Source organism: Ambystoma mexicanum, unplaced genomic scaffold, assembly GCF_040938575.1.
Source record: "Ambystoma mexicanum isolate Mex_15411 unplaced genomic scaffold, UKY_AmexF1_1 Mex_scaf20, whole genome shotgun sequence".
Lineage (NCBI taxonomy): Eukaryota > Metazoa > Chordata > Amphibia > Caudata > Ambystomatidae > Ambystoma > Ambystoma mexicanum.
In genome coordinates, this window is record NW_027182434.1 from 1,673,651 (window position 1) to 1,686,683 (window position 13,033).

Here is a 13,033-nt window from a genome sequence, read left to right on the forward strand (position 1 = left end):
CGGTGCTTTTTTCTTAAAGAGTCAGTTCTTGGCACCCATTCCCTACTTGACTCAGCCTAATCTTCAAGAATATTTGTCAAGAACTAAAAAAAATCCAGAAAAGGTTTAACCTCCCCGTCGGGGAATTGAACCCCGGTCTCCCGCGTGACAGGCGGGGATACTGACCACTATACTAACGAGGAGACGTGAGGGCATGAAATGAACAGCTGCTGATGTCTGCACAGCATCCAGCGACCACCTAGCTGGCCTAGGGGGTCTCATTTTCCCCCGTCAAACGGCTTGCCCGATCTAAGGCTAATTTCTTTCTTTTTATCGGCACCAGGCTTAAAACTCAGTTTAAGGCGATAGTTCCGGGCTATGTTTGACTCCAGAGTTGAATCTGTCATCCCGCATTTCCTCAGCAAATCAAGCTACCCATCTCAAGTCTCATGAGCTGAGGACGGCAAAGTCCCTGTGGGCTTAGGACAGTCAAAGAAACCCCTGGGCTGCATGCTAAGCCCCTTTTCGGCTTCACTTTCCGAATCCTGCCCTAGCTTGCGATTAGTTTTTTTCTCACTTCTTGCCCCCATCTCCCACCTTGCCTCATGGTCTCCCCTCCTCTGCGCACCTGACAGTTTGCCTGCCCTTCCACTGCCTGTCTCCAGACTTTCCAAGGAGAAAAGGCAAAGCACTAAAGCGGGCCGGGCAACGGGTCAAGTTCCGCTTTCGGCGACTAGCAGGGAGGTAGCCTGGCCGAGCGGTCTAAGGCGCTGGATTAAGGCTCCAGTCTCTTCGGAGGCGTGGGTTCAAATCCCACCGCTGCCACTTTTCCTGGCCTTGCATTTTAAAGAAGAACGTAACGTTGACCTCTTCCTTCATTAGTGCCACCTCTGTCGCAATGAGCAAGCGGATGGTATGCCACACCCTGCAGGAAAAAGGTTTCGCTTCTGACGTCTTGCTTTTCTGGACATCCAGTCTCAAGTTTCCCATCTGGAACGGCGCTCCCTGCTGCTTTGTGAAGGCTTGCTGCAAGAGCCTTCGAAACCCAGGAGCTCTTGCGTTGAGCTGTGACGCGTCCTGGGAAGACCTCCCGTTGCAGCGGAATGAGCCCCACTTCCAGGGCGTGCTGGTAGCAAATTTCCCACAGCCCACAGGGAGCAAACGATCCCAGGTGTGATGTATCACCAGGAGAGGCTGAGATGAGAGTAAGGGTTCACGCGTGTGCCCGGACCGAGGTTAATGATGGGATTAGAGCTAGGGTTAGATGCAGGGAAAGAGTGAGAGTTATAATTAGGGATAAAGCTAACAGGTGATCATTACTCGTCATGTAACATGATACAAAGGGTCAGAAGAGGAACTGATTCAGGGTTACAATTTGGACTTCGCAGACAACAGGAGCACTAAATGGTGCTGAGGGGGACTCAATAAAGTGGACCGGCCGCCTAATGTAAGCAATTGTGCACAAATATTGTACGATGACTAGCGTTGCCGGTGCTTTTTTCTTAAAGAGTCAGTTCTTGGCACCCATTCCCTACTTGACTCAGCCTAATCTTCAAGAATATTTGTCAAGAACTATCTCCCGCGTGACAGGCGGGGATACTGACCACTATACTAACGAGGAGACGTGAGGGCATGAAATGAACAGCTGCTGATGTCTGCACAGCATCCAGCGACCACCTAGCTGGCCTAGGGGGTCTCATTTTCCCCCGTCAAACGGCTTGCCCGATCTAAGGCTAATTTCTTTCTTTTTATCGGCACCAGGCTTAAAACTCAGTTTAAGGCGATAGTTCCGGGCTATGTTTGACTCCAGAGTTGAATCTGTCATCCCGCATTTCCTCAGCAAATCAAGCTACCCATCTCAAGTCTCATGAGCTGAGGACGGCAAAGTCCCTGTGGGCTTAGGACAGTCAAAGAAACCCCTGGGCTGCATGCTAAGCCCCTTTTCGGCTTCACTTTCCGAATCCTGCCCTAGCTTGCGATTAGTTTTTTTCTCACTTCTTGCCCCCATCTCCCACCTTGCCTCATGGTCTCCCCTCCTCTGCGCACCTGACAGTTTGCCTGCCCTTCCACTGCCTGTCTCCAGACTTTCCAAGGAGAAAAGGCAAAGCACTAAAGCGGGCCGGGCAACGGGTCAAGTTCCGCTTTCGGCGACTAGCACGGAGGTAGCGTGGCCGAGCGGTCTAAGGCGCTGGATTAAGGCTCCAGTCTCTTCGGAGGCGTGGGTTCAAATCCCACCGCTGCCACTTTTCCTGGCCTTGCATTTTAAAGAAGAACGTAATGTTGACCTCTTCCTTCATTAGTGCCACCTCTGTCGCAATGAGCAAGCGGATGGTATGCCACACCCTGCAGGAAAAAGGTTTCGCTTCTGACGTCTTGCTTTTCTGGACATCCAGTCTCAAGTTTCCCATCTGGAACGGCGCTCCCTGCTGCTTTGTGAAGGCTTGCTGCAAGAGCCTTCGAAACCCAGGAGCTCTTGCGTTGAGCTGTGACGCGTCCTGGGAAGACCTCCCGTTGCAGCGGAATGAGCCCCACTTCCAGGGCGTGCTGGTAGCAAATTTCCCACAGCCCACAGGGAGCAAACGATCCCAGGTGTGATGTATCACCAGGAGAAGCTGAGATGAGAGTAAGGGTTCACGCGTGTGCCCGGACCGAGGTTGATGATGGGATTAGAGCTAGGGTTAGATGCAGGGAAAGAGTGAGAGTTATAATTAGGGATAAAGCTAACAGGTGATCATTACTCGTCATGTAACATGATACAAAGGGTCAGAAGAGGAACTGATTCAGGGTTACAATTTGGACTTCGCAGACAACAGGAGCACTAAATGGTGCTGAGGGGGACTCAATAAAGTGGACCGGCCGCCTAATGTAAGCAATTGTGCATAAATATTGTACGATGACTAGCGTTGCCGGTGCTTTTTTCTTAAAGAGTCAGTTCTTGGCACCCATTCCCTACTTGACTCAGCCTAATCTTCAAGAATATTTGTCAAGAACTATCTCCCGCGTGACAGGCGGGGATACTGACCACTATACTAACGAGGAGACGTGAGGGCATGAAATGAACAGCTGCTGATGTCTGCACAGCATCCAGCGACCACCTAGCTGGCCTAGGGGGTCTCATTTTCCCCCGTCAAACGGCTTGCCCGATCTAAGGCTAATTTCTTTCTTTTTATCGGCACCAGGCTTAAAACTCAGTTTAAGGCGATAGTTCCGGGCTATGTTTGACTCCAGAGTTGAATCTGTCATCCCGCATTTCCTCAGCAAATCAAGCTACCCATCTCAAGTCTCATGAGCTGAGGACGGCAAAGTCCCTGTGGGCTTAGGACAGTCAAAGAAACCCCTGGGCTGCATGCTAAGCCCCTTTTCGGCTTCACTTTCCGAATCCTGCCCTAGCTTGCGATTAGTTTTTTTCTCACTTCTTGCCCCCATCTCCCACCTTGCCTCATGGTCTCCCCTCCTCTGCGCACCTGACAGTTTGCCTGCCCTTCCACTGCCTGTCTCCAGACTTTCCAAGGAGAAAAGGCAAAGCACTAAAGCGGGCCGGGCAACGGGTCAAGTTCCGCTTTCGGCGACTAGCAGGGAGGTAGCGTGGCCGAGCGGTCTAAGGCGCTGGATTAAGGCTCCAGTCTCTTCGGAGGCGTGGGTTCAAATCCCACCGCTGCCACTTTTCCTGGCCTTGCATTTTAAAGAAGAACGTAACGTTGACCTCTTCCTTCATTAGTGCCACCTCTGTCGCAATGAGCAAGCGGATGGTATGCCACACCCTGCAGGAAAAAGGTTTCGCTTCTGACGTCTTGCTTTTCTGGACATCCAGTCTCAAGTTTCCCATCTGGAACGGCGCTCCCTGCTGCTTTGTGAAGGCTTGCTGCAAGAGCCTTCGAAACCCAGGAGCTCTTGCGTTGAGCTGTGACGCGTCCTGGGAAGACCTCCCGTTGCAGCGGAATGAGCCCCACTTCCAGGGCGTGCTGGTAGCAAATTTCCCACAGCCCACAGGGAGCAAACGATCCCAGGTGTGATGTATCACCAGGAGAGGCTGAGATGAGAGTAAGGGTTCACGCGTGTGCCCGGACCGAGGTTAATGATGGGATTAGAGCTAGGGTTAGATGCAGGGAAAGAGTGAGAGTTATAATTAGGGATAAAGCTAACAGGTGATCATTACTCGTCATGTAACATGATACAAAGGGTCAGAAGAGGAACTGATTCAGGGTTACAATTTGGACTTCGCAGACAACAGGAGCACTAAATGGTGCTGAGGGGGACTCAATAAAGTGGACCGGCCGCCTAATGTAAGCAATTGTGCACAAATATTGTACGATGACTAGCGTTGCCGGTGCTTTTTTCTTAAAGAGTCAGTTCTTGGCACCCATTCCCTACTTGACTCAGCCTAATCTTCAAGAATATTTGTCAAGAACTAAAAAAAATCCAGAAAAGGTTTAACCTCCCCGTCGGGGAATTGAACCCCGGTCTCCCGCGTGACAGGCGGGGATACTGACCACTATACTAACGAGGAGACGTGAGGGCATGAAATGAACAGCTGCTGATGTCTGCACAGCATCCAGCGACCACCTAGCTGGCCTAGGGGGTCTCATTTTCCCCCGTCAAACGGCTTGCCCGATCTAAGGCTAATTTCTTTCTTTTTATCGGCACCAGGCTTAAAACTCAGTTTAAGGCGATAGTTCCGGGCTATGTTTGACTCCAGAGTTGAATCTGTCATCCCGCATTTCCTCAGCAAATCAAGCTACCCATCTCAAGTCTCATGAGCTGAGGACGGCAAAGTCCCTGTGGGCTTAGGACAGTCAAAGAAACCCCTGGGCTGCATGCTAAGCCCCTTTTCGGCTTCACTTTCCGAATCCTGCCCTACCTTGCGATTAGTTTTTTTCTCACTTCTTGCCCCCATCTCCCACCTTGCCTCATGGTCTCCCCTCCTCTGCGCACCTGACAGTTTGCCTGCCCTTCCACTGCCTGTCTCCAGACTTTCCAAGGAGAAAAGGCAAAGCACTAAAGCGGGCCGGGCAACGGGTCAAGTTCCGCTTTCGGCGACTAGCAGGGAGGTAGCGTGGCCGAGCGGTCTAAGGCGCTGGATTAAGGCTCCAGTCTCTTCGGAGGCGTGGGTTCAAATCCCACCGCTGCCACTTTTCCTGGCCTTGCATTTTAAAGAAGAACGTAACGTTGACCTCTTCCTTCATTAGTGCCACCTCTGTCGCAATGAGCAAGCGGATGGTATGCCACACCCTGCAGGAAAAAGGTTTCGCTTCTGACGTCTTGCTTTTCTGGACATCCAGTCTCAAGTTTCCCATCTGGAACGGCGCTCCCTGCTGCTTTGTGAAGGCTTGCTGCAAGAGCCTTCGAAACCCAGGAGCTCTTGCGTTGAGCTGTGACGCGTCCTGGGAAGACCTCCCGTTGCAGCGGAATGAGCCCCACTTCCAGGGCGTGCTGGTAGCAAATTTCCCACAGCCCACAGGGAGCAAACGATCCCAGGTGTGATGTATCACCAGGAGAGGCTGAGATGAGAGTAAGGGTTCACGCGTGTGCCCGGACCGAGGTTAATGATGGGATTAGAGCTAGGGTTAGATGCAGGGAAAGAGTGAGAGTTATAATTAGGGATAAAGCTAACAGGTGATCATTACTCGTCATGTAACATGATACAAAGGGTCAGAAGAGGAACTGATTCAGGGTTACAATTTGGACTTCGCAGACAACAGGAGCACTAAATGGTGCTGAGGGGGACTCAATAAAGTGGACCGGCCGCCTAATGTAAGCAATTGTGCATAAATATTGTACGATGACTAGCGTTGCCGGTGCTTTTTTCTTAAAGAGTCAGTTCTTGGCACCCATTCCCTACTTGACTCAGCCTAATCTTCAAGAATATTTGTCAAGAACTATCTCCCGCGTGACAGGCGGGGATACTGACCACTATACTAACGAGGAGACGTGAGGGCATGAAATGAACAGCTGCTGATGTCTGCACAGCATCCAGCGACCACCTAGCTGGCCTAGGGGGTCTCATTTTCCCCCGTCAAACGGCTTGCCCGATCTAAGGCTAATTTCTTTCTTTTTATCGGCACCAGGCTTAAAACTCAGTTTAAGGCGATAGTTCCGGGCTATGTTTGACTCCAGAGTTGAATCTGTCATCCCGCATTTCCTCAGCAAATCAAGCTACCCATCTCAAGTCTCATGAGCTGAGGACGGCAAAGTCCCTGTGGGCTTAGGACAGTCAAAGAAACCCCTGGGCTGCATGCTAAGCCCCTTTTCGGCTTCACTTTCCGAATCCTGCCCTAGCTTGCGATTAGTTTTTTTCTCACTTCTTGCCCCCATCTCCCACCTTGCCTCATGGTCTCCCCTCCTCTGCGCACCTGACAGTTTGCCTGCCCTTCCACTGCCTGTCTCCAGACTTTCCAAGGAGAAAAGGCAAAGCACTAAAGCGGGCCGGGCAACGGGTCAAGTTCCGCTTTCGGCGACTAGCAGGGAGGTAGCGTGGCCGAGCGGTCTAAGGCGCTGGATTAAGGCTCCAGTCTCTTCGGAGGCGTGGGTTCAAATCCCACCGCTGCCACTTTTCCTGGCCTTGCATTTTAAAGAAGAACGTAACGTTGACCTCTTCCTTCATTAGTGCCACCTCTGTCGCAATGAGCAAGCGGATGGTATGCCACACCCTGCAGGAAAAAGGTTTCGCTTCTGACGTCTTGCTTTTCTGGACATCCAGTCTCAAGTTTCCCATCTGGAACGGCGCTCCCTGCTGCTTTGTGAAGGCTTGCTGCAAGAGCCTTCGAAACCCAGGAGCTCTTGCGTTGAGCTGTGACGCGTCCTGGGAAGACCTCCCGTTGCAGCGGAATGAGCCCCACTTCCAGGGCGTGCTGGTAGCAAATTTCCCACAGCCCACAGGGAGCAAACGATCCCAGGTGTGATGTATCACCAGGAGAGGCTGAGATGAGAGTAAGGGTTCACGCGTGTGCCCGGACCGAGGTTAATGATGGGATTAGAGCTAGGGTTAGATGCAGGGAAAGAGTGAGAGTTATAATTAGGGATAAAGCTAACAGGTGATCATTACTCGTCATGTAACATGATACAAAGGGTCAGAAGAGGAACTGATTCAGGGTTACAATTTGGACTTCGCAGACAACAGGAGCACTAAATGGTGCTGAGGGGGACTCAATAAAGTGGACCGGCCGCCTAATGTAAGCAATTGTGCATAAATATTGTACGATGACTAGCGTTGCCGGTGCTTTTTTCTTAAAGAGTCAGTTCTTGGCACCCATTCCCTACTTGACTCAGCCTAATCTTCAAGAATATTTGTCAAGAACTATCTCCCGCGTGACAGGCGGGGATACTGACCACTATACTAACGAGGAGACGTGAGGGCATGAAATGAACAGCTGCTGATGTCTGCACAGCATCCAGCGACCACCTAGCTGGCCTAGGGGGTCTCATTTTCCCCCGTCAAACGGCTTGCCCGATCTAAGGCTAATTTCTTTCTTTTTATCGGCACCAGGCTTAAAACTCAGTTTAAGGCGATAGTTCCGGGCTATGTTTGACTCCAGAGTTGAATCTGTCATCCCGCATTTCCTCAGCAAATCAAGCTACCCATCTCAAGTCTCATGAGCTGAGGACGGCAAAGTCCCTGTGGGCTTAGGACAGTCAAAGAAACCCCTGGGCTGCATGCTAAGCCCCTTTTCGGCTTCACTTTCCGAATCCTGCCCTAGCTTGCGATTAGTTTTTTTCTCACTTCTTGCCCCCATCTCCCACCTTGCCTCATGGTCTCCCCTCCTCTGCGCACCTGACAGTTTGCCTGCCCTTCCACTGCCTGTCTCCAGACTTTCCAAGGAGAAAAGGCAAAGCACTAAAGCGGGCCGGGCAACGGGTCAAGTTCCGCTTTCGGCGACTAGCAGGGAGGTAGCGTGGCCGAGCGGTCTAAGGCGCTGGATTAAGGCTCCAGTCTCTTCGGAGGCGTGGGTTCAAATCCCACCGCTGCCACTTTTCCTGGCCTTGCATTTTAAAGAAGAACGTAACGTTGACCTCTTCCTTCATTAGTGCCACCTCTGTCGCAATGAGCAAGCGGATGGTATGCCACACCCTGCAGGAAAAAGGTTTCGCTTCTGACGTCTTGCTTTTCTGGACATCCAGTCTCAAGTTTCCCATCTGGAACGGCGCTCCCTGCTGCTTTGTGAAGGCTTGCTGCAAGAGCCTTCGAAACCCAGGAGCTCTTGCGTTGAGCTGTGACGCGTCCTGGGAAGACCTCCCGTTGCAGCGGAATGAGCCCCACTTCCAGGGCGTGCTGGTAGCAAATTTCCCACAGCCCACAGGGAGCAAACGATCCCAGGTGTGATGTATCACCAGGAGAGGCTGAGATGAGAGTAAGGGTTCACGCGTGTGCCCGGACCGAGGTTAATGATGGGATTAGAGCTAGGGTTAGATGCAGGGAAAGAGTGAGAGTTATAATTAGGGATAAAGCTAACAGGTGATCATTACTCGTCATGTAACATGATACAAAGGGTCAGAAGAGGAACTGATTCAGGGTTACAATTTGGACTTCGCAGACAACAGGAGCACTAAATGGTGCTGAGGGGGACTCAATAAAGTGGACCGGCCGCCTAATGTAAGCAATTGTGCATAAATATTGTACGATGACTAGCGTTGCCGGTGCTTTTTTCTTAAAGAGTCAGTTCTTGGCACCCATTCCCTACTTGACTCAGCCTAATCTTCAAGAATATTTGTCAAGAACTATCTCCCGCGTGACAGGCGGGGATACTGACCACTATACTAACGAGGAGACGTGAGGGCATGAAATGAACAGCTGCTGATGTCTGCACAGCATCCAGCGACCACCTAGCTGGCCTAGGGGGGTCTCATTTTCCCCCGTCAAACGGCTTGCCCGATCTAAGGCTAATTTCTTTCTTTTTATCGGCACCAGGCTTAAAACTCAGTTTAAGGCGATAGTTCCGGGCTATGTTTGACTCCAGAGTTGAATCTGTCATCCCGCATTTCCTCAGCAAATCAAGCTACCCATCTCAAGTCTCATGAGCTGAGGACGGCAAAGTCCCTGTGGGCTTAGGACAGTCAAAGAAACCCCTGGGCTGCATGCTAAGCCCCTTTTCGGCTTCACTTTCCGAATCCTGCCCTAGCTTGCGATTAGTTTTTTTCTCACTTCTTGCCCCCATCTCCCACCTTGCCTCATGGTCTCCCCTCCTCTGCGCACCTGACAGTTTGCCTGCCCTTCCACTGCCTGTCTCCAGACTTTCCAAGGAGAAAAGGCAAAGCACTAAAGCGGGCCGGGCAACGGGTCAAGTTCCGCTTTCGGCGACTAGCAGGGAGGTAGCGTGGCCGAGCGGTCTAAGGCGCTGGATTAAGGCTCCAGTCTCTTCGGACGCGTGGGTTCAAATCCCACCGCTGCCACTTTTCCTGGCCTTGCATTTTAAAGAAGAACGTAACGTTGACCTCTTCCTTCATTAGTGCCACCTCTGTCGCAATGAGCAAGCGGATGGTATGCCACACCCTGCAGGAAAAAGGTTTCGCTTCTGACGTCTTGCTTTTCTGGACATCCAGTCTCAAGTTTCCCATCTGGAACGGCGCTCCCTGCTGCTTTGTGAAGGCTTGCTGCAAGAGCCTTCGAAACCCAGGAGCTCTTGCGTTGAGCTGTGACGCGTCCTGGGAAGACCTCCCGTTGCAGCGGAATGAGCCCCACTTCCAGGGCGTGCTGGTAGCAAATTTCCCACAGCCCACAGGGAGCAAACGATCCCAGGTGTGATGTATCACCAGGAGAGGCTGAGATGAGAGTAGGGGTTCACGCGTGTGCCCGGACCGAGGTTAATGATGGGATTAGAGCTAGGGTTAGATGCAGGGAAAGAGTGAGAGTTATAATTAGGGATAAAGCTAACAGGTGATCATTACTCGTCATGTAACATGATACAAAGGGTCAGAAGAGGAACTGATTCAGGGTTACAATTTGGACTTCGCAGACAACAGGAGCACTAAATGGTGCTGAGGGGGACTCAATAAAGTGGACCGGCCGCCTAATGTAAGCAATTGTGCACAAATATTGTACGATGACTAGCGTTGCCGGTGCTTTTTTCTTAAAGAGTCAGTTCTTGGCACCCATTCCCTACTTGACTCAGCCTAATCTTCAAGAATATTTGTCAAGAACTAAAAAAAATCCAGAAACGGTTTAACCTCCCCGTCGGGGAATTGAACCCCGGTCTCCCGCGTGACAGGCGGGGATACTGACCACTATACTAACGAGGAGACGTGAGGGCATGAAATGAACAGCTGCTGATGTCTGCACAGCATCCAGCGACCACCTAGCTGGCCTAGGGGGGTCTCATTTTCCCCCGTCAAACGGCTTGCCCGATCTAAGGCTAATTTCTTTCTTTTTATCGGCACCAGGCTTAAAACTCAGTTTAAGGCGATAGTTCCGGGCTATGTTTGACTCCAGAGTTGAATCTGTCATCCCGCATTTCCTCAGCAAATCAAGCTACCCATCTCAAGTCTCATGAGCTGAGGACGGCAAAGTCCCTGTGGGCTTAGGACAGTCAAAGAAACCCCTGGGCTGCATGCTAAGCCCCTTTTCGGCTTCACTTTCCGAATCCTGCCCTAGCTTGCGATTAGTTTTTTTCTCACTTCTTGCCCCCATCTCCCACCTTGCCTCATGGTCTCCCCTCCTCTGCGCACCTGACAGTTTGCCTGCCCTTCCACTGCCTGTCTCCAGACTTTCCAAGGAGAAAAGGCAAAGCACTAAAGCGGGCCGGGCAACGGGTCAAGTTCCGCTTTCGGCGACTAGCAGGGAGGTAGCGTGGCCGAGCGGTCTAAGGCGCTGGATTAAGGCTCCAGTCTCTTCGGAGGCGTGGGTTCAAATCCCACCGCTGCCACTTTTCCTGGCCTTGCATTTTAAAGAAGAACGTAACGTTGACCTCTTCCTTCATTAGTGCCACCTCTGTCGCAATGAGCAAGCGGATGGTATGCCACACCCTGCAGGAAAAAGGTTTCGCTTCTGACGTCTTGCTTTTCTGGACATCCAGTCTCAAGTTTCCCATCTGGAACGGCGCTCCCTGCTGCTTTGTGAAGGCTTGCTGCAAGAGCCTTCGAAACCCAGGAGCTCTTGCGTTGAGCTGTGACGCGTCCTGGGAAGACCTCCCGTTGCAGCGGAATGAGCCCCACTTCCAGGGCGTGCTGGTAGCAAATTTCCCACAGCCCACAGGGAGCAAACGATCCCAGGTGTGATGTATCACCAGGAGAGGCTGAGATGAGAGTAGGGGTTCACGCGTGTGCCCGGACCGAGGTTAATGATGGGATTAGAGCTAGGGTTAGATGCAGGGAAAGAGTGAGAGTTATAATTAGGGATAAAGCTAACAGGTGATCATTACTCGTCATGTAACATGATACAAAGGGTCAGAAGAGGAACTGATTCAGGGTTACAATTTGGACTTCGCAGACAACAGGAGCACTAAATGGTGCTGAGGGGGACTCAATAAAGTGGACCGGCCGCCTAATGTAAGCAATTGTGCACAAATATTGTACGATGACTAGCGTTGCCGGTGCTTTTTTCTTAAAGAGTCAGTTCTTGGCACCCATTCCCTACTTGACTCAGCCTAATCTTCAAGAATATTTGTCAAGAACTAAAAAAAATCCAGAAACGGTTTAACCTCCCCGTCGGGGAATTGAACCCCGGTCTCCCGCGTGACAGGCGGGGATACTGACCACTATACTAACGAGGAGACGTGAGGGCATGAAATGAACAGCTGCTGATGTCTGCACAGCATCCAGCGACCACCTAGCTGGCCTAGGGGGGTCTCATTTTCCCCCGTCAAACGGCTTGCCCGATCTAAGGCTAATTTCTTTCTTTTTATCGGCACCAGGCTTAAAACTCAGTTTAAGGCGATAGTTCCGGGCTATGTTTGACTCCAGAGTTGAATCTGTCATCCCGCATTTCCTCAGCAAATCAAGCTACCCATCTCAAGTCTCATGAGCTGAGGACGGCAAAGTCCCTGTGGGCTTAGGACAGTCAAAGAAACCCCTGGGCTGCATGCTAAGCCCCTTTTCGGCTTCACTTTCCGAATCCTGCCCTAGCTTGCGATTAGTTTTTTTCTCACTTCTTGCCCCCATCTCCCACCTTGCCTCATGGTCTCCCCTCCTCTGCGCACCTGACAGTTTGCCTGCCCTTCCACTGCCTGTCTCCAGACTTTCCAAGGAGAAAAGGCAAAGCACTAAAGCGGGCCGGGCAACGGGTCAAGTTCCGCTTTCGGCGACTAGCAGGGAGGTAGCGTGGCCGAGCGGTCTAAGGCGCTGGATTAAGGCTCCAGTCTCTTCGGAGGCGTGGGTTCAAATCCCACCGCTGCCACTTTTCCTGGCCTTGCATTTTAAAGAAGAACGTAACGTTGACCTCTTCCTTCATTAGTGCCACCTCTGTCGCAATGAGCAAGCGGATGGTATGCCACACCCTGCAGGAAAAAGGTTTCGCTTCTGACGTCTTGCTTTTCTGGACATCCAGTCTCAAGTTTCCCATCTGGAACGGCGCTCCCTGCTGCTTTGTGAAGGCTTGCTGCAAGAGCCTTCGAAACCCAGGAGCTCTTGCGTTGAGCTGTGACGCGTCCTGGGAAGACCTCCCGTTGCAGCGGAATGAGCCCCACTTCCAGGGCGTGCTGGTAGCAAATTTCCCACAGCCCACAGGGAGCAAACGATCCCAGGTGTGATGTATCACCAGGAGAGGCTGAGATGAGAGTAGGGGTTCACGCGTGTGCCCGGACCGAGGTTAATGATGGGATTAGAGCTAGGGTTAGATGCAGGGAAAGAGTGAGAGTTATAATTAGGGATAAAGCTAACAGGTGATCATTACTCGTCATGTAACATGATACAAAGGGTCAGAAGAGGAACTGATTCAGGGTTACAATTTGGACTTCGCAGACAACAGGAGCACTAAATGGTGCTGAGGGGGACTCAATAAAGTGGACCGGCCGCCTAATGTAAGCAATTGTGCACAAATATTGTACGATGACTAGCGTTGCCGGTGCTTTTTTCTTAAAGAGTCAGTTCTTGGCACCCATTCCCTACTTGACTCAGCCTAATCTTCAAG

At 51.5% G+C, this 13,033-nt stretch overlaps 11 non-coding genes across 11 annotated transcripts; 7 read left to right on the plus strand and 4 right to left on the minus strand.

Annotated features, from left to right (window-relative positions):
- Positions 1-110: 110 nt before the first annotated feature.
- TRNAD-GUC (transfer RNA aspartic acid (anticodon GUC)) lies at positions 111-182 on the minus strand. Its single transcript has one exon. It is a non-coding gene; the product is annotated as a tRNA-Asp (tRNA).
- A 1,958-nt stretch (positions 183-2,140) lies between these two features.
- On the plus strand, positions 2,141-2,222 carry TRNAL-AAG (transfer RNA leucine (anticodon AAG)). Its single transcript has one exon. It is a non-coding gene; the product is annotated as a tRNA-Leu (tRNA).
- Positions 2,223-3,558: 1,336 nt separating this feature from the next.
- On the plus strand, positions 3,559-3,640 carry TRNAL-AAG (transfer RNA leucine (anticodon AAG)). Its single transcript has one exon. It is a non-coding gene; the product is annotated as a tRNA-Leu (tRNA).
- A 774-nt stretch (positions 3,641-4,414) lies between these two features.
- TRNAD-GUC (transfer RNA aspartic acid (anticodon GUC)) lies at positions 4,415-4,486 on the minus strand. The gene has a single exon. It is a non-coding gene; the product is annotated as a tRNA-Asp (tRNA).
- Positions 4,487-5,026: 540 nt separating this feature from the next.
- Positions 5,027-5,108, plus strand: TRNAL-AAG (transfer RNA leucine (anticodon AAG)). The gene has a single exon. It is a non-coding gene; the product is annotated as a tRNA-Leu (tRNA).
- A 1,336-nt stretch (positions 5,109-6,444) lies between these two features.
- Positions 6,445-6,526, plus strand: TRNAL-AAG (transfer RNA leucine (anticodon AAG)). Its single transcript has one exon. It is a non-coding gene; the product is annotated as a tRNA-Leu (tRNA).
- Positions 6,527-7,862: 1,336 nt separating this feature from the next.
- TRNAL-AAG (transfer RNA leucine (anticodon AAG)) lies at positions 7,863-7,944 on the plus strand. Its single transcript has one exon. It is a non-coding gene; the product is annotated as a tRNA-Leu (tRNA).
- A 2,193-nt stretch (positions 7,945-10,137) lies between these two features.
- Positions 10,138-10,209, minus strand: TRNAD-GUC (transfer RNA aspartic acid (anticodon GUC)). The gene has a single exon. It is a non-coding gene; the product is annotated as a tRNA-Asp (tRNA).
- A 541-nt stretch (positions 10,210-10,750) lies between these two features.
- On the plus strand, positions 10,751-10,832 carry TRNAL-AAG (transfer RNA leucine (anticodon AAG)). Its single transcript has one exon. It is a non-coding gene; the product is annotated as a tRNA-Leu (tRNA).
- A 774-nt stretch (positions 10,833-11,606) lies between these two features.
- Positions 11,607-11,678, minus strand: TRNAD-GUC (transfer RNA aspartic acid (anticodon GUC)). The gene has a single exon. It is a non-coding gene; the product is annotated as a tRNA-Asp (tRNA).
- Positions 11,679-12,219: 541 nt separating this feature from the next.
- Positions 12,220-12,301, plus strand: TRNAL-AAG (transfer RNA leucine (anticodon AAG)). The gene has a single exon. It is a non-coding gene; the product is annotated as a tRNA-Leu (tRNA).
- Positions 12,302-13,033: the final 732 nt, after the last annotated feature.